The sequence below is a fragment of the Schistocerca serialis genome, chromosome 4 (genome assembly GCF_023864345.2).
Source record: "Schistocerca serialis cubense isolate TAMUIC-IGC-003099 chromosome 4, iqSchSeri2.2, whole genome shotgun sequence".
NCBI lineage: Eukaryota > Metazoa > Arthropoda > Insecta > Orthoptera > Acrididae > Schistocerca > Schistocerca serialis.
In genome coordinates this window covers 688,409,095-688,429,267 of record NC_064641.1, presented here as the reverse complement: position 1 = coordinate 688,429,267, position 20,173 = coordinate 688,409,095, and the positions used below count along the sequence as shown (strand labels likewise).

At 43.0% G+C, this 20,173-nt stretch overlaps 1 protein-coding gene across 4 annotated transcripts in view; it reads right to left on the bottom strand.

The window, feature by feature from the left end:
- The window catches only part of LOC126473185 (rab11 family-interacting protein 4), a 939,113-nt gene extending 923,743 nt beyond the window's left edge, over positions 1 to 15,370 (bottom strand). For 3 of the 4 annotated variants that reach the window (XM_050100073.1, XM_050100074.1, XM_050100075.1), the window contains exon 1: positions 15,189 to 15,370. The gene's annotated coding sequence lies outside the window, so the exon portion shown is untranslated. The remainder of the gene's footprint in view (positions 1 to 15,188) is intronic. The other variant, XM_050100076.1, reaches the window with a different exon arrangement.
- Between the last annotated feature and the right edge of the window lie 4,803 nt (positions 15,371 to 20,173).

The following is a 20,173-nucleotide window of genomic DNA, read 5'->3' as shown; positions in this document are numbered from 1 at the left end:
ATCACCTTCCAAAACCTTCACGTACTGTTCGGTAGTCACCGTGCCATCAAGGAATATCACACCGATTATCCTGTGACTGGACAGTGCAACCACACACCCGTTGAGGGTGAAGAGACTTCTCGATCGCGAAATGCGGATTCTCAGTCGCCCAAACACGCCAATTTTGGTTATTGACGAACTCAACCAAACCACACATGCACATACTAACTCCCATCATGCCCTGCGGCCTACCGTGGAGTCTGAACTTCCTAACGCAAAACGTTAAGAAGTTATGACGATTTTATTTCATATAGTTCAATAATTCTCACCCTGTACCTTCCTGTAACGTTTGAACTGATTTACGCAGCCAGGAATAGGGGGACAAACATTCTAACGTATGCTTCGAACCACGATGATACATGGCACTTTTTATAGCCTATATACAAATCACTGACAGAGGAAAAAGAGGGTATAGGTGATAGAAAAGTTCTCCAAAAATATTTGTTTAAATAGCCTCAGTTACAAAGGCCGGATTACTAATTGCGATCAATTAAATGACCATCTTCAGGTCTGATTAGTTACGAGTTGTGAAAAGTAAATTTCTTTTGGTAAAATAAGCAGCTTAAGGCCGATTTATTTACAAAATCATATTTGACTTTCTACGACACGTGATTAATCAGATCTGGCGATGATTGACACAAACTATTAATCACTTCTGACAATTTTCAACAGAGACTATTAAAGGAAATAAGTTGTGCCATCTCTTCTGGCAATAATAGTAATCTACAAACAAGGAACAATTCTACCACCGATTGAGGACTGATCCCTGGACCATTGCCTTTACAGTCCGAGAACTACACACTCATCCACATAGTCATAAAATACGTAGAAACTCTGGACATAATGTAATGATAGAATGTTATAAGGAAAGTGGTATCGTTTCTTGGGATACGAGTGATTTGAGCCATTGTCGCACTTTTGCGTCCACAAAGCTAATCATAACACGAAATTCGCACCTGGTGGCATTTGAAACCGACGTGGGCATTTTGAACTCAGTTGCCGACCACAATATTGTACGATCCAGAAACTGGCGAATAATAGCATGGCACGGAAACTAGTGACTACGAACATAACTTTACATCCAAATTTATTATGTCACGTAAATTTTATAAAGACAGTGTGCAAATTTTTGAAACATAGGGTGCAAAATCAAAACAGAGTTTAACTTTAAAAATTTATTAGAAAGTGGAGTCCATCGCCAGCTACTCCTTACATCGGCGTGCTAAAGTGCTGTGCTTTCTTTCTCCAGTTGGTTCGACCGTGCTGTGCCTGGTTTGCAGCATGAGTCAATGAGTTTCCCCTCCTGACACGAACAGCTACACAGCACCCACCCGAGCGAGTGAAAGTGAGGACATTCCGTCGGTACGTAGCGGTGCGTGCTCAAAACAAAGCTTCAACGCCTGCAGCAGTAACGCTTTCGGTAATGACAGTAAATCACATTTCTGATGCACTCTTTGTTACCGCAACAGAAGCCTCATTTTAATTACATACTAAACCAATGTTTCACCGACATGTTCGCAAATCAGGCGTTGGTATATGGATACTCATAGTTCGATACTTCCTTTGTCGTAGGTTTCTCCTCATTCATCTTCAAATAATCTGCAGAGAGCAATCTTTTTACTTCCTCGTCAGCACGGTTTTAGGAAACAGAGGTCATGCGAGACACAGCTGGCCCTCTTTGTGCATGATATACAACAGGCTCTAGTTACCGGCTCCCAGGCTGATGCCATATTTCTCGACTTTCGAAAGGCGATCGACTCAGTTCCGCACTGTCACTTGCTCCCAAAAGTGCGCGCTTACGGTCTATCCAATGACATATGCGGTTGGATAGAAAGTTTTCTAACAGACAGGGAGCAGTATGTCTTCCTGAACGGGGTGACTTCAACAGAAACAAGCGTAACTTCAGGTGTGCCCCAGGGCAGCGTAATAGGTCCGCTGCTTTTTACGATTTACATAAACGATCTGGTTGAAGGTATTGTCAACGCCATTAGACTGTTTTCCGATGATGCTGTAGTGTACAGGAAAGTAGTATCACACGAAAGTTGTGAACAAATTAATGAGGATTTGCAGAAAATAAATGCGTGGTGTAATGACTGGCAGTTATCTCTCAATATTACTATGTGTAACCTACTGCGTATAACAAGGCTAAAATCCCCATTAATGTACCAGTACAAAATAAATGGCCAGTCTTTGAAAGCGGTAACATACGTCAAGTATCTGGGTACGACTATTCGAAATGATCTCAAATGGAATGATCAGATTACACAAGTAACGGGTAAAGCGAACTCTAAATTGCGGTTTATTGGTAGAATCCTGAAGCGATGCAGTCCTTGAGCAAAGTATATAGCTTACAATACGTTAGTTCGTCCAGTCTTAGAGTATTGTTTGTCTGTATGGGACCCTTACCAGTTGGGTCTGATTCAAGAGATTGATCCAAAGAAGAGCGGCAAGATTCGTGACTGGTACATTTAGCCATCGCTAGAGCGTTACAGATCTCATAGAAAGTTTGAAGTGAGACACACTTGCAGATAGACGGCGCCCTAAACGGAAGGGGCTGCTCACTAAAATCCGAAATCCGATCTTCACCGAGGATGTAGAGCATATATTATTACCACCAACTTTCAAATCGCTCAATGATCACAATTCAAAGATAAGGGAAATTAGAGCTCATTCTGAGGCGTCCAGACACTCGTTTTTTCCCTCGCGCGATCCACGAGTGGAACAGAGGGTTGAGTGGGGGGGGGGGGGGGGGGGGGGGGGGGGAGGGGGAATATGACTTTGACGCGAATAGTGCCCTCCGCCACACACCACATGGTGGCTAGCGGAGTATGTACAAGGTGTTTCAAAAATGACCGGTATATTTGAAACGGCAATAAAAACTAAACGAGCAGCGATAGAAATACACCGTTTGTTGCAATATGCTTGGGACAACAGTACATTTTCAGGCGGACAAACTTTCGAAATTACAGTAGTTACAATTTTCAACAACAGATGGCGCTGCAAGTGATGTGAAAGATATAGAAGACAACACAGTCTGTGGGTGCGCCATTCTGTACGTCGTCTTTCTGCTGTAAGCGTGTGCTGTTCACAACGTGCAAGTGTGCTGTAGACAACATGGTTTATTCCTTAGAACAGAGGATTTTTCTGGTGTTGGAATTCCACCGCCTAGAACACAGTGTTGTTGCAACAAGACGAAGTTTTCAACGGAGGTTTAATGTAACCAAAGGACCGAGAAGCGATACAATAAAGGATCTGTTTGAAAAATTTCAACGGACTGGGAACGTGACGGATGAACGTGCTGGAAAGGTAGGGCGACCGCGTACGGCAACCACAGAGGGCAACGCGCAGCTAGTGCAGCAGGTGATCCAACAGCGGCCTAGGGGTTTCCGTTCGCCGTGTTGCAGCTGCGGTCCAAATGACGCCAACGTCCACGTATCGTCTCATGCGCCAGAGTTTACACCTCTATCCATACAAAATTCAAACACGGCAACCCCTCAGCGCCGCTACCATTGCTGCATGAGAAACATTCGCTAACGTATAGTGCACAGGATTGATGACGGCGATATGCATGTGGGCAGCATTTGGTTTACTGATGAAGCTTATTTTTACCTGGACGGCTTCGTCAATAAACAGAACTGGCGCATATGGGGAACCGAAAAGCCCCATGTTGCTGTCCCATCGTCCCTGCATCCTCAAAAAGTACTGGTCTGGGCCGCCATTTCTTCCAAAGGAATCACTGGCCCATTTTTCAGATCCTAAACGATTACTGCATCACGCTATCTGGACATTCTTCGTCAATTTGTGGCGGTACAAACTGCCTTAGACGACACTGCGAACACCTCGTGGTTTATGCAAGATGGTGCCCGCCCACATCGCACGGCCGACGTCTTTAATTTCCTGAATGAATATTTCGATGATCGTGTGATTGCTTTGGGCTATCCGAAACATACGGGAGGCGGCGTGGATTGGCCTCCCTATTCGCCAGACATGAACCCCTGTGACTTCTTTCTGTGGGGACACTTGAAAGACCAGGTGTACCGCCAGAATCCAGAAACAATCGAACAGCTGAAGCAGTACATCTCATCTGCATGTGAAGCCATTCCGCCAGACACGTTGTCAAAGGTTTCGGGTAATTTCATTCAGAGACTACGCCATATTATTGCTACGCATGGTGGATATGTGGAAAATATCGTTCTATAGAGTTTCCCAGACCGCAGTGCCATCTGTTGTTGAAAATTGTAACTACTGTAATTTCGAAAGTTTGTCCGCCTGAAAATGTACTATTGTCCCAAGCATATTGCAACAAACGGTGTATTTCTATCGCTGCTAGTTTAGTTTTTATTGCCGTTTCAAATATACCGGTCATTTTTGAAACACGCTGTATGTAGATGTAGATATAGATTATTATACATTGGTGTGATAAACTTAAGGAAGAAAGTAGCTTTCGCACAATGTGTTAGCGCCAAGAAATCTAGCTCGATGAAACTTCAGCCATAGTTAGAAAGATCTGCTGCAGTATATTATAGTATAGTATTGAAAGTAACTCAAAGAAATACGCAGAGAGAGGAACAGAAATGAAACTTTAATTGGAAAACCATACTTACACTGCTCTCAGCGCGATTCATGATGGTCCCCGGACATTACGGGAGGTGCTTCCTAAGTGTCTGATGACCACGGACGGCAGCGTGCTCCCATGCAGGTCACAAAGTTACTTAGTAGTTGTGACAGGGCGTTCCATTCCTCAACAAGCGCGGTTTACAGCTGTTGGTTGGTCGTTTGGACATATGGACGTGGTGCAATATGTGTGTCCAACGCATTCCACACGTGCTCGATGGGATTTAAGCAGGGAGAATGAGCAGACCAGTCTATTGGCTGAGTATCCTCACGTTCGAAGAGTATCTCCACTTGCGCTGTTCGATAAGGTCGCACATTGTAATCCACAAAAATGAAGGCAGGACTGAGTGAAACTCTGAAAAGACACACACGGGAAAGGAGTACGGTGTCACAATAAGGTTGACCAATACGTGTACCGTGTTCGAAGATTTGGAGGTCAGTGCGCCCAAGCAACGTAATGTCTTTCCACACCATAACACCTGGGCAACGAAAACAATCATGTTGCACAAAGCTCCAGGCTGTATTCCATGTTCCCAGCTTTCGCCATACAGAATCACTACTGAGACTGAATTTGCTTTCATTCGAGAAGAGCACGTGACCCCACTTCTTGTCCCTATGCTCCTGGCAGCATCGTAAGCGACGTCGCCGGTGTGCAGTTGTCAACGGAAACACAACATCTACACCTACATCTATGTGATTACTCTGCTATTCACAATAAAGAGCCTGGAAGAGGGTTCAATGAACCACCTTCAAGCTGTCTCTCTACCGTTACTCTCGAACGGCACGCGGGAAAAACGAACACTTAAATTTTTCTGTGCGATCCCTGATTTCTCTTATTGTATCGTGATCATTTCTCCCTGTGTAGGTGGGTGCCAACAGAATGTTTTCGCAATCGGAAGAGAAAACTGGTGATTGCAATTTCATAAAAAGATCCCGTCGCAACGAAAAACGTCTTTGTTTTAATGATTGCCACTCCAATTTACGTATCATGTCTGTGACTCTATCTCCCCTATTTCGCGATAATACAAAACGAGCCGCCCTTCTTTGTACTTTTTCGATGTCATCCGTCAGTCCCACCTGATACGGATCCCACACCGCACAGCAATACTCCAGAATAGGGTGGACAAGCGTGGTATAAGCAGTCTCTTTAGTAGACCTGTTACACCTTCTAAGTGTTCAGCCAATGAGTGGCAGTCTTTGGTTCGCTGTACCCACAATTTATCTATGTGATCGTTACAATTTAGGTTATTTGTAATTATAATCCCTAAGCATTTAGTTGAATTTATAGCCTTCAGATTTTTGTGACTTATCGCGTAATGGAAATTTAGCTGATTTCTTTTACTACTCATGTGAATAACTTCACACTTTTCCTTATTCAGGATCAATTGCCACTTTTCGCACCATAAACATATATCTTATCTAAATCATCTTGCAAGTCGTTTTGATCATCTGATGCATTTACAAGACGGTAAATGACAGCATCATCTGCAAACAATCTAAGACGGCTACTCAGATTGTCTCCTATGTCGTTAATATAAATCAGGAACAATAGAGGGCCTGTAACACTTCCTCGGGGAACGCCGGATATTACTTCTGTTTTACTCGATGACTTTCCGTCTATTACTACGAACTGTGACGTTTTTGACAGGACTTATCGTCGGCAAAGCGACCACCTCCATGTAATCGCCGTACAGTTTGGAACGTGGGATCACTTGCCTTGCAGTCATGTTAAACGCGGTTGCAATTGTAGCCGCTGTATGCTGTTGTACATAGTGGAGGTCATCTGCTACTATTAGAGACCATGGCAACCATCCCCTCTCCTTCCTGCAACAGTGCGTGTTGCGGTTCTGAACGCTCCCCACGCACGTAAAACGCTGGTGTGAACAATATCAAACTCCTCACATTTTCGTTCTCCTTCCAATTTCCCGATGTGGAGTCCTCTTAATGTTGCCTCTGGACGACGCTGTAATGAAGGACACCACCACAGTGCACCGTAGCTGCTCGCTGATTGACACAGACTGTCTTTTCCCGTTCCTTCATCTGCCTCGTGTAGCGGGGCCAGCCCTATTTGATGCTTCAGTTACACTGACCTCACGCCTCGTGACGTCCAAATTTCTGTGCACGACTGGGAGACCTTTGTCAAAAGGTCCTGCGATTTCATTCGTTTCTGCCGTATCGTTAATACGTTGTTACTTTATCTCGTCCTTAGCTTAGCAGAGCAGTGTATTGTCAAACATTTCCTAGCCGCGCCTCTGCGCTCTTCCTGTGGCTACTGACTACGGTAGGGTCGGTTTCTGAGAGAATGAGGTTTTCTTCATCCTGGAGTTGAGATGGTTTTTTCCTAACCCTCCTAAATAGGCAGTCGGCGAGAGCGACTAGGCTCATCCTAAAGGAGTGTAATTCTCGTGACGTTCTATGTTTGCTGCAGAAAAAGTTGGTGCAGGTCTTATTACATTCGACGCCACATTGGGCGACCTGCGCGCCGGATGGGGATGAAATGATGATGAAGACAACACCCAGTTTCTGACTGGAGAAAATCCCCAACCCACCCGGGAGTCGAACCCTGGGCCCTTAGGACCGCGGTCCGTCACGCTGACCATTCAGCTATCGAGGCGGACTTTTCCGTCGTGGAAAGCCTACAAACCGTTTGAAAGTGTGTTGCCGTGCGCGGGCGCCACATTCTGGTTAGCCATTTTCCGGTGTTTCTCGCCGAATATCGTGGATTCGTGGCTCATTTGTCGTAGGCGTTATTGTAAATAAACCAGCTTGAAACACACATTGAATTTGAACGACAGCAAATTCTGCTTTGTGTATGAAATATCGTTGTCATGTGGAACAGATAATGCTGGCTAGTGAAGATCTGAATTACATCTAAAGTTTGGTGACACAAATAGAAATGTCCACAGCGCCGCGGACCACTGCGAGACGTGCGGGTAGAGAGTCAGTGAGGTTATGGAAGGTACCGACAGGGATTTGGAGCCGTGCTGAATCCATTGCCGTGGCTGCGCTAGGATTCTCGGTTGAGGATTCGTGGCACGAGAAGCCTGATCGAGTTCGTCCCACAGCTTCTCGAATGGGTTTAAATCCTGGGAGTGTGGTAACCTCATTCTGGAGCTCTTCCAACCACGTACTAACACTGCCAGCTGTGTGATACGTTGCATTGTCCTGCTGGTAGATGCCATCGAGCCAACCCCATGTAGGGGTTGACGTGGTCCCGAAGGATAGATGCGTTCTTGCGTGGAACCATTGTGCCTTCCAAAATGATCACATCACCCAGGGAGTGCCACGAAAAATTCTCCAGCCCATAACGCTGCCTGCTCCGGCCCGGACCACTTCGACAATATTGTTACAGGGTGTTTGGTTTCATATGTTCCATGACGTACACGCCATCGGCCATCTGTCCAATGGAGCATCAAAAGTGATGCACCTGAGAAGGCCACCTGACACCTTTGGTGGACATCCAGTTTGCAGTACTGGCGTTCAAATTCCAGCCTTCGTCGCCAATGAACTGAGCTGTATTGTGGCTCGCGTTGGTGCCGTTGATTGGTTGGCATCGTGTGATAGGGATAGTTCCGTCTCGTTTTCTTCTTGTATTTACTGGCGCCACTACGTTTGCTAGCATTGTCTGTCTGTGAGTGGCGGCAGCGGCAGCAGCAGCAGCAGCAGCAGCAGCAGTTATCGATACCTAGTACCATGGTACTATCTTTGGAAGAACGTCAAGTGTTCTTTTGGGTCAGAGTTGTCGGGCAATTTGGTTGGGACGGAGCAGCAGCGAGGTCCGACAGCGCAAGGGCATACCAGGACCGCTGACGGTATGCAGGCACTGCCGGATCGAGGGGCTGTAGTTTCGAGGGTGACAACCTGGTTCTCAACCGCATCCACGACATTTGAGTTGAGTGAACATTAACCGAGTAGTGAAACCTCCACTATTTTGAGATCACGCTGTTTGTTCGCGCGTTGCTGCTCGCAGGGTCGCTGAGACGAAGAACAATGAGTGGAGTGTTTGGAACTGGCAAGTTAATTAGCCATCCTCAGTTTCTTATCATTAATCAATTAATTCCTTGTGTGTATTGATGAAGCTCAACCAGCGGCATTTTTCTGCCTAGTGGCCGCTAACGCCCCAGTTACCTGCCCTGGAGGTTAGCGTATTTTGGCGGCAGTGTACTTTTCCTCGCTTTGCCGCTGCTGTCCGGTAGGGCGTGTAGTCCGACAGCCTCCTTGATTGTGGTTGTTGAAAGAGTGTTGGCCGGCATTTAAACTTAGTTTGAGTTGCCATCCGGTTAAGTGAATACAACTCTTGTCTGCCTGTCTTATTATCGTTCACCAAACTGAACGACTTTCCCAGGTCGATTCTTGGAGCACTGTCTGAGGCCAACCTCTCTCCTGATTTGATCAGATTGTCATTATTGTCAGTAAGGCCTTCAGCAGTGAATGCAATTTGTCTCAAGAATTTTTATCAGATATTGTCTCTTAATATGATTGTCATTTTTTTTATAATATTTTAGTAAGAATTTGCTATCTAGGCCTTCATCCGTCAAATGCTTTTGGAGCGGTTCTAGGCGCTTCAGTATGGAGCCGCTGCTGCTGCTACGGTCACAGGTTCGAATCCTGCCTCGGGCGTGGATGTGTGTGATGTCCTTAGGTTAGTTAGGTTTAAGTAGTTCTAAGGCTAGGGGACTGATGACCTCAGATGTTAAGTCCCATAGTGCTTAGAGCCATTCGAATCAAATGGTTTTGAGTTATTACTATTGAGGCCTTCAGCCGACAAATAATTTCAATTTCTGGTCAATAAGGCCTTCAGCCGTGAATGCAATTTAACTAAAGAATTTTTAATTAGATATTGTCTTAACAGTCAAATTTGATTATTGTTCCTTATTGTCAACCTTACGTACAATTGGTTCCAAATAAAGTGTACGTAAGTTAAAAAAAAAACTGAGCAACGAACGGTAATTGAGTAAGGCCCCGTCCACACCGAATCTGCCTTTTCTCTAAGTAAACACATTTCATGAACAGCAGTCAGCATGGGTGCGGGAAACAAGCACGTGCTGCGGAGACCCATACGCAGCCACGTTCGCTGAACGGTCGTTGAGGAGAGAGTGTCGGTAGATTCTTGGTTCATATGGGCGATCAACTGCTCAACAGTCGCAAGTCTAGTCGCCCGTACACATCTCCATAGCCGTCGTTCATCCTTGTGCCGGTGATGCACCTCAGTCGCCTCGGCGCCGGTTTTCGATAATACAATCATGTATTGCACGATATACTTCAACTACGGCGGCATGAGAACAGTTCACAAATTTAACCGTTTAGTAATTGTTTCCGCCTAAAGTCCAGGAAATGGTTCAAATGGCTCTGAGCACTATGGGACTCAACTGCTGAGGTCATTAGTCCCCTAGAACTTAGAACTAGTTAAACCTAACTAACCTAAGGACATCACAAACATCCATGCCCGAGGCAGGATTCGAACCTGCGACCGTAGCGGTCTTGCGGTTCCAGACTGCAGCGCCTTTAACCGCACGGCCACTTCGGCCGGCCTAAAGTCCAGGAACATGCTCCTTTGCTCGTCATCGAAATCGTCTTTTTTTTCGTTACGACAACGACTGCACAGTTCTCGGCATCTCCTCGACACGCTTTATATAGGGCCTAACCTCCACTACTGGTGCTGCTATTGCACGCTGACGCTGAACAGAGGCCGTGGTAACATTAATATAACTGGACCGTTTATATCCCAAAAGCGAAACACATCACTTGCGAAAGTGGGTAAAGCCAATAAATAATTACTAGCTTTGGTGTAAATAATCAGACACGCCTGTCTGCAATATACGACAGCTGCAAGACACGACGTACTGAAAACCTTATAATCACCATCTTCTTCGTCAATAGATGACTCCGCTGGGCACCAGAATGACAAGTCTGGTCGCCAGCATAAAAAAGGCAGACTTTTCTCCCAACAGACAATCGTCACTGGATGAAGAAGATGCTGATTATCTTCGAAAGCTCAAGTCTTAACTCCGAATTTGGTGCGATCTGAACTCCGAGAAACCTTTTACACGAGGACGCTGCTGCGAAAATTTCGATGCAGTAAATATAGTGACTGTAGACAGTATAGCACAGTTACCTCTCCTAACAAAATAGAGCTATCGTTTGATTTGATCCATTAGAAATGGTTTTTAAAGCCTGCGACTGTGAAACAATAAGTTTGTTTACAAATAAATCTTCTGCTACCAGTCACGATTTTTCTTTATTTTACTTTTCGCACGACGCGCTTCGGGAAATGATTCCTATTTTCAAGTGCGTTTTTTTGTGTGTACATGAATAGAAATGGCTTAATACACACAAAAAGCGCACTTGAAAATGGGCATCATTTTCCGAAACGCGTCATGCGAAAAGTAAAATAAAGAAAAATCGTGACTGGTAGCGGAAGATTTATTTATAAACAAACATAGAGCTATTATTTCTTTGGTTATGTCGCAGGCAAGGCTGTGACGCTTATTTTGCCCGATCATGCCTCCTTGCTTTAGTAGCACATCTACAAGGTGCCTCCATTCTCTGTATCCTTGTCTGATAGGACCACAGAAAACGTGAACAATTAATACATCGCTGGCTGCAACATGTCACTTCCATTTTACAGTTTTTTTTTCCCCTCTGGGGCGTCGGGAATGGGGTCCGTTGTTATTAGACTGGTCTGAAGCTGCCCGTGAAGGGCTTAATTTCATTCTATGGAACAATTCTACGTATGATGTGACATGTCCCATGTGCATGCGTTGCAGGAGGTCTGAATGTGCTCCACGTATAAATTAGAAGCGTTAGCCAGATATCACAACCTGACAATAACGAAGGAAATCTCCGCGATGGAGAGAGCCAATCGCAAATCATGTGTACTGTGGAGTGATGGGAACCATATCTTGTGTTACCCACAAAATTAGCATTAACATTTACGAGAGACAAGCTGAAAACCGTTATTATGAACTGAAAAATATACTACAGTCTCCAGAATGAGATTTTCACTCTGCCGCGGAGTGTGCGCTGGTATGAAACTTACTGTATGTTGGATCGAGACTCGAACTCGGACCTTTGCCTTTCGCGGGCAAGTGCTCTACCAACTGAGCTACCCAAGCACGACTCACGCCCCGTCCTCACAGCTTCAATTCTTCCAGTACCTCGTCTCCTACCTTCCAAACTTCACAGAAGCTCTTCTGCGAACGTTGCAGGACTAGCATTCTTGGAAGAAAGGATCTTTGGAGACATGGCTTAGCTACACCCTGGCGGATGTTTCCAGAACGAGATTTTCACTCCGCAGCGGAGTGTGCGCTGATATGAGACGAGGTACTGGCAGAATTGAAGCTGTGAGGAAGGGTCCTGAGTCGTACTTGGGTAGCTCAGACGGTAGTGCACTTGCCCGCGCAAGCCAAAGGTCCCGTGTTCGAGTCTCGGTCCAGCACACAGTTTTAATCTGCCAGGAAGTTTCATACTACACTATTATGAAACATTTCTCCTCTATGAAAACTAAATATTATTGTGGAAAAAGACTAAATCGCTCTTTTGCAGACAGCTGGCAAAGAGGTACAATAGTGCGAAATGTTTTGTGACCACCGCTAGAAGCATAATTAATTAATGCCTAACATCTCAGAATGGATGCCAGAAGATGAATTTGAATGTAAAACAGATGTAGTGTGATATTGTTTTGCGGCAAACGTTTGAGTCCAGCTAAAGCATCCACGAAGAAGTTGATATCTCGTTATTTTACTTGAAGTATTTTCCTAGTGAAATATTGCTGCAGAGACATTTGTCGCTCTTCTGTGTGTAGGAATAGTCCATATTAATTTTTTGCACTTCATAATGTGCACTATTTCAGTTCTCATTATTTCATGACTCGTCATAAAATACCGTGGTTTATCTCAGACACAGAGCGTTGTCCTCAGTTCAGGTGGGCCCTAGTCGAAATTGAATCAAGTTGTCCAGCGTAGGGAGCCTCCGACGCTGCGTGACAATTGCAGGAAGAGCAGATGAGGGACGCTTGCCAAGTAGGCGGCGGTCCGAGTGGCATAATAAGTTCAATGAACGACCAACTGACGTAGTGGCCTATTACGACTGCAGGGAGTGCCGCCAGACGGAACTAGGGGTCGGAAAGAAATACAGTAAATATGAACAAAGTTAAGGAAAGTCATTGGCAGTTCAGTCGATTGTAATTGGAGATTTAAAGATGCGTTTCGAAAAACCTATCAACTTCTATAGATAACGCGCTTGTTGCCCATATTCATGTAAAAGAGTATAAACCAACAGTCTTTGTCAAAAACTGTGCTACAACACAGCACGGCTTGTAAATTTCCTTTTGAGACCAGAAAAATGTGTTGCCTTGTACTTTTTTTAAATGTGGATCTTCTAACATCGAATCGAAGAAAGCTGGATTAATTATAGCGTTCCAAAGTCGAAAGAAGTCAAGAGAATAGTGCAAAAAAAGTAAACAATATTAGCCAATAACAGAAAGGGATGTATGTTTCAGGCTCGTAATATTATGATTGTTAACGAAAGAATCACAAAGAGCTATGCGTTACTAACGCCATATAATGTCGTCAGTAAGAGAGTACAGGGGCTCAAATATCTAGAATTGTTAAGCAGAGGCATTAGCAAACATAACGGATGTAGAAAATAAAATTTACAGTTTTGCTAGTCAATTATAACAAAATTAGACTGACATATGAGGGAACGTACCGAACTAAAAATTGTGCTCGACAAGGTTGTATCATGTCACTCTTGGCCCGCATCTCGTGGTCGTGCGGTAGCGTTCTCGCTTCCCACGCCCGGGTTCCCGGGTTCGATTCCCGGCGGGGTCTGAGATTTTCTCTGCCTCGTGATGGCTGGGTGTTGTGTGCTGTCCTTAGGTTAGTTAGGTTTAAGTAGTTCTAAGTTCTAGGGGACTGATGACCATAGATGTTAAGTCCCATAGTGCTCAGAGCCATGTCACTCTTAGTTTGCTCTGCGTCCTGTCACAATGAATTCAGCAAGGGTGCGGCTAAATGGTAGCCCTAGTAGTAATCCTGATGACATTATTCTATTATAAGAGATATGGACAGGCGCAAAAATAGTGGAGAAAGTAAGCTGTATTATCATTTAGAATTGAAGAAAAACAGTATTCCTGTTAATAACAAAATCATAAACAATGCCAACGGTATCAGACATTGCTACTCACATGAAACACATCTGTAATTTGCGATAAATGGCTCGTGTGAGCGTTCGATGGTCATTCGCAGAAGAGTAGAGAATATTTTATTAGCGTCTAGGCAAATCAGCTAGTTCTATGACAGTAATGTGACCAACCTCTAAACGGATAAATTTTGACTTTTTCCGTTATTTTCAGCCCTAGAGTGCGGCTTAGTCACTCATACACAAAAGCATGTTCTGTTAATATCTTCGAAAATATGGCTATATCGGAACTCACAAAAGAAAAATCTTAGTTAGAGCCTCAAAAGATAATAATTAAAAAATAGAAGTGGTTACTGTAGAAACGACAAAACTGAGAAAATGGGCGTACATGTGAAGAGCTGGAGCAACATCGCCACTATCTCCAGCACTTGAGCGTCTTAGCGACTTGTAATTCAAAAAATATCGACGGTTGTTGGTGAATGATGCAACCAGCCCAAATAGTTTTTAAATGTTTTGTTTTAGTGCTATAATCGGTTTCGGGATACATGCCCATCTTCAGATCTCTAATACTTTTAGTTACAGGTGTTTTGGCCAACAGGATGTTGTCAGATTCCACACTATGGAAGAATATTTGAGTATTTTGTGCCACTTTTTGAAATTGTTTCATTAACAAAATTACGCTTTAGTGCTTGCATCATACATAAATAAATACGTGTATTTTAGCGTATTTTATTAATGAAACAATTTAGAAAGTGGCACTCAATACTCAAATATTGTTGTGCAGAGTGGGAACAGACGACATGCTGTCGTCAAAACATCTATGTGATTAAAAATATTAGTCATTTGAAGATGGGCATGGTAGCCCGAAACAGATTGTGGCACTAGAATAAAACATTTAAAAAGTATATGTGGCTGGTTGCGTTATTCACCAACCATCACTAACGGCCGCGGAATTCACAAGATCCAACATGGGTAAAATAACATCGATAGATGTATTTCATGTTAGTAAACATTCAACAGACGGCGGAATAACTGTGCCATCTTCGACCAAATATTTTGACTGCTGCCTTTCCAAAAATCAACTATCATCATTCTTTGAAAGAGATCTGCAGTTTTTGAGGTCTAAATTTGTGTTCTTCAGACGGAAAGGGGTAAGGTAATTGAAAATTAACGATGCATTTACCAATCCCAGCACCCATCATTGTCGTCTTAAAGTGGAGTGTATTGTTGGCATGACAACTTGTGACTTACATAAAGAGAGGGACGCCTCTACAGTCAAGCGTGTCCTACTTCGTTTAAGCAAGCACAAGGGGACCGCCGCAGGCATGCACGCCCCACCAGAGGGCGCGCGACAAATTGCTTATTTCCGCCGCTCCCCCACACGGGGTACTTACAGCAAGGAACCACCTGCTGCACGGACACCAGGCACGGCGCTGCTTCAGGTTACTGTCGTTCCATGCGGGAGGTTCGACGTTCAATCACACGCGTGGCATATTCGCGAAACAGTTCAAACGTAGAGCACACGTGCGAAACTTTCGAATTCACTCGCGCGGGTGTCTGCGCGACGCGTTCGGTAGTCGGCTGCGGAGTCGACTGCGGGCGGAACAAAGTTTGACTATCGAAGCGCTCGTCTGCGCGCTTCGCATTTGAACGCTTCCGCACTGTCATCTAGCGGTAGTTGTTGGAACTACTAGCGCTCTCCGCACGAGATAGTTTCGGTTTACTCCTTGGGGAGCGCTGCAACGAAGACTCACTGCCTATGCATTCTGCAAGCTCTCCAGTTCTGGCACTTCATTCTGACACTATGACGGTGCTAGTGACTGCAATCAGCTTCGGTTCGAGAAAACATTTTCACACACATGTCCTATTTAAGCCCATCGTCCCTCCCTTCGCCTTCCTCAGAAAAGAGTTGACTTTCCTTGGGCTCTTGATTTTTCTTGTTGAAATAAGCACTACATAGGTGTTCCACTGTAACAGATACAAATTTCTGAATCTTATCAATGTGATGAATATTCAAGGAAGGAATTATTTGCTTCCCAATCACGACGATTCTTGACATTTTCAAAAGCTTTTAGTTTAAGCAGAAGTAAATAATTCCTGCGTAAATAAAAATGTGCTATCTTCTAAACTACGTGGAAAGAATGAGATTTTTTTTTTAGTTTAATGATTGAACATTTTAATTTTATGTTTCCAAATCATCCCGCTTTCTATGGGAAAAAGGGACACACAAAAAAGTATCATCTCACTTTGTACTGAAGTGTTAAACATAAGACATTACTTAATTACGAAACTTACTTGTGAAGGAAACCCTGCAGTAAGTTGTTGAATTTCAGAAAAATTGCGATGAAAGTAGTTGAAAATTTATGAACACAGTAACTTTTTTTTTTTTTTGTATGCAGCTGAAAAGGGAAACCATTATTTTAATGTGATACGAAATAGAAATCTTTTACTAATAAAGTCATTTATAATCTCTACAGTGTTCAGTGTAGGAAATTCTTCCCTCTAATAAAAGCGGTATCCCAGCCGGAGTGGCCGTGTGGTTCTAGGCGCTACAGTCTGGAACCGCGTGACCGCTACGGTCGCAGATTCGAATCCTGCCTCGGGCATGGATGTGTGTGATGTCCTTAGGTTAGTTAGGTTTAAGTAGTTCTAAGTTCTATGGGACTGATGACCTCAGATGTTGAGTCCCATAGTGCTCAGAGCCATTTTTAAAAGTGGTATAGTGAAATTTTTGTTACCTTCAGCTCAGTACCATCTTTCAGAATAGAATCTAAATCTATTTACTTCAAGAGTTCGCTTTCAGTTCTAAAGTTGATAGTCACACAATCGTTCTTTAGAAAGTGTTGACTTAAGATACTGGAGGGTTCGAATCCTGCCTCGGGCATGGATGTGTGTGGTGTCCTTAGGTTAGTTAGGTTTAAGTAGTTCTAAGTTCTAGGGGACTGATGACCTCAGCAGTTAAGTCCCATAGTGCCCAGAGCCATTTTTTTGATACTGGAGGGTTATAATGAAAGGACAGCTACTGACAAGTTTCAGTGTGGCCTGCACTTAACCTATAGTAGCGAAATATGGTAGATATTATAATGAGTTAATGCGGAACTGATTTACGCTGGAAAAAAATTAGTTCAATTTTGGCCACCAGGTGCCATTCCGGTGCTTTGAATGGATAAGGAATGGGACGTAGGCTAAAAACATCAAACAAGTGAGAAAGGCATAATATTGAATTTATTATTAACTACCACTTACACAGTTTGTTGAATATGAACTCTGGAAACATAGACGAGATGCTGCATGTGTAAAATCAGATATGCACCTGACGGCCAAAATTGGACATAATTTTTTTTTCAGCGTAAATCAGTTCCGCATTAACGCATTAGCATACCTACCAAGTTTGGCTACCATACGATAATTATAGACCACACAGGATTTCCGCGTGTAACTGGACATTAATTATAACCACCCACTGGTTTTTATCAACTTGCGATGTTAAAAATTTGTTTCACCACCTGTGTAGTGTACCATCATATTTCTTGTCAAGGTTGCTCCTGATTGTAATGTGGGCCTGATTAGAAATTTGTACATTTTAAATTTATTTGTACTAACTCAGACTTTATTTGATACCGAACTCAGTAGCAGCTCATAGCCACACATTCGCATTTATCTCGCAAACGGCTAGTTGCGGAAATGCATTTGTTGTAACGTTTTTGCTCTACTTGTACACTGCCAACCGTGTCAGTTTTCAGTAGTGATTATGATACAACCTGTACACAAATTTGGCACTAAAGCCAGACGTTTGTATTGCTTGGATGTTAAACTGGCCCTGTCAACCGTCTTATACTGTAAGTCACTATAAAGTGGGCAGAAAGGTATCATTTTCGATTTTTACATTTACTACAGTTTCACTTCATCATGTGTGGTTGCAGTAAGTTATTCAAGAGAAGCGAAGGTTCTAAAATTACCATCATGTATGAGGCCCTTAGAAGCCAAGGGATGTAAGTAACAAAATTTTAGTTTTGAATAAATGATGTTCTAAGTTGAGACACTGCAGAAAGCCGGCCTGATGTGCCTGAGCGGTTCTAGGCGCTTCAGTCTGGAACCACGCGACCGATGCGGTGGCAGTTTCGAATCCTGCCTCGGGCATGGGTGTGTGTGATGTCCTTAGGTTAGTTAGGTTTAAGCAGTTCTAAGTTCTAGGGGACTGATGACCTCAGATGTCCCATAGTACTCAAGCCATTTTTGAACATTCTAGAAAATTCCATGAACAACTTAAGGAAAAAGTAATTATTTGCACACTTTTGAAGCTTTATTGCCTACCTTACCAGAACAATCAATTCTGAATTGCCAGTTAATAATTTTTTACTAGTAACTGAAAGTCATGGATTACAGTGACATTAATAGGAACACTTTAATGACAGGTAGTAACCTGATACTTGAGTTGAACGTGATTACGAGTCTACTCAGACCCTGCAAGCTTTCATTTTTATTTTCTGAATAGTAAACTTCTCCATGAGTTTGATTAGCAGGCTTCAGTGTTCTAGCAGCTTCATGATGTGGAAATTTCTGGTAAAATTAATCATGTAATGGTCCACAAAGGGAAGTAGAGTCTGTAGGTCCCTGTACTTCAGATATTTTAACTTATGTTTCTCATTATTTGTTTCTAGAGCAGCAAAGACACTGGTATTTCTACCGCAATGATGTGCCTTCTTGTTATTAACATTTTGAAAATCTTTCAGCTTTTCATCAAGTGATTCTTTGAAAAACAAGATGAAGTTTGATTTCTTTTGAAAATGCAACCACTGAATTTTTCTCAAGCCTTTCACTGAGTCCTTGAGATAGTTATTGAGTCCACTTAGTGTGATGAAAGCATTGTCAGTCTTTTGGACTACCTAAAATTTCCCGCTGGCTTTGGAAATAAGCAATTCCCACCTATCAGGAACAAATATCCACGGACTTTTCCTGTTAACCTTCTCAATAATTCCCCAGTTCCAATGTGTGTATTCTGGGTAATAGGATGCCAAAGCTTTACAATGCGTTTGAAAGTTATCTAAATGAATAAAAATATGGACATAAGTACTCTGTTTCTGATTGTAAGCCTGAGCTGTGATAATATATCAACTGCAATAGCGAAACTTGTACTGTCGTAATATGAAAGCCAAGCTCCAAAGTAAAAGTAATTCATTGTCATAATGAAAAGGGAAGTATTTCATACTACAAATGTTAGCAATGTGACTGCAAGAATTTTAAACTGTATAAACTGCCTGAATAATTAACTTGGACATGAAACCTAGAGAAACTGGCTTTGCAAAATTTGATCAAAAAAACCGCCTCTGAATAACATAAGTTGGCCCTGACTGAATAAATAAAAAAAATCGTAATTTCTATTCTGCGCAAATCTGGATAACGCGTTTCAGTCCTGCTCCGTCTTGCGCACCGCAATGCTAAAGCTGCAAATTACTGTATCTACACAGAGACACTTGAGAGGTGGAATGAGTTCTCTGTTAATTGCAAATCTAACTGTTCATCGAACATACTTGGTTGGATGATCCATTAAAAAGAACTTTAATAGATAGGTTGGTAAGAAAATAAAATTTGCGCATACATGACAACACTATATATATATATATATATATATAGTGTATTGACGAAAAGTGCTCAAGGCAGGTTTTAAATTAAATGAACTTCTCAACATCTAAACAATACACTTTCCTCTCTCTCAAATTAAACAACTTTCAGTACAATAACGGAGTTAGTTCGATGGCGCACAATAGTGAAAAGAAAACATCATTATAACATTTACCTGATATTTCATTAGATTTTTCCTTCACAAAAAATTCTTTGATAAATTGAGACTTTATATTTAAAATATAATATTGCCATTGCTTCCTCACTAAGAAAGCTTAATATTGCCTTCATCCTTACTCAAACGCTGCTTAACATTGTCAGCTTAACTGTAACACAGCTGAACTTTAACATCCTCACTCTGCCAAAGATTAACTTCGACTGCTCGACTGCACGCTCGCACACATCAGCGATGTTAGCTCAACTTCTGCGATACAGCTTACAACATCGCTGCTCGCTTATAATCGATTCAGGTACCAAAATTATACATGACACCTATCACGTTTACTTTTATTTTGACCCCCAATATTGTCCGAAAGAACAGGAACCATCTTCATATAGTTAAGGCTAACTAGCCATTGACCTTCTTCTTCTGTTCTGGATGCACACGCATTGCCCGAACTCTTACAGGACTCGGTAAGATTGTCTGCCGCGAGTAATGAGTGTAATGGGCAGGGGCACTACGAATGTAGTGTGTGGACACTAAGTTGGGAATGTGGGTCCCACGGGGAGCGCGCAAGGGATAAATCCCTGCAGTCGC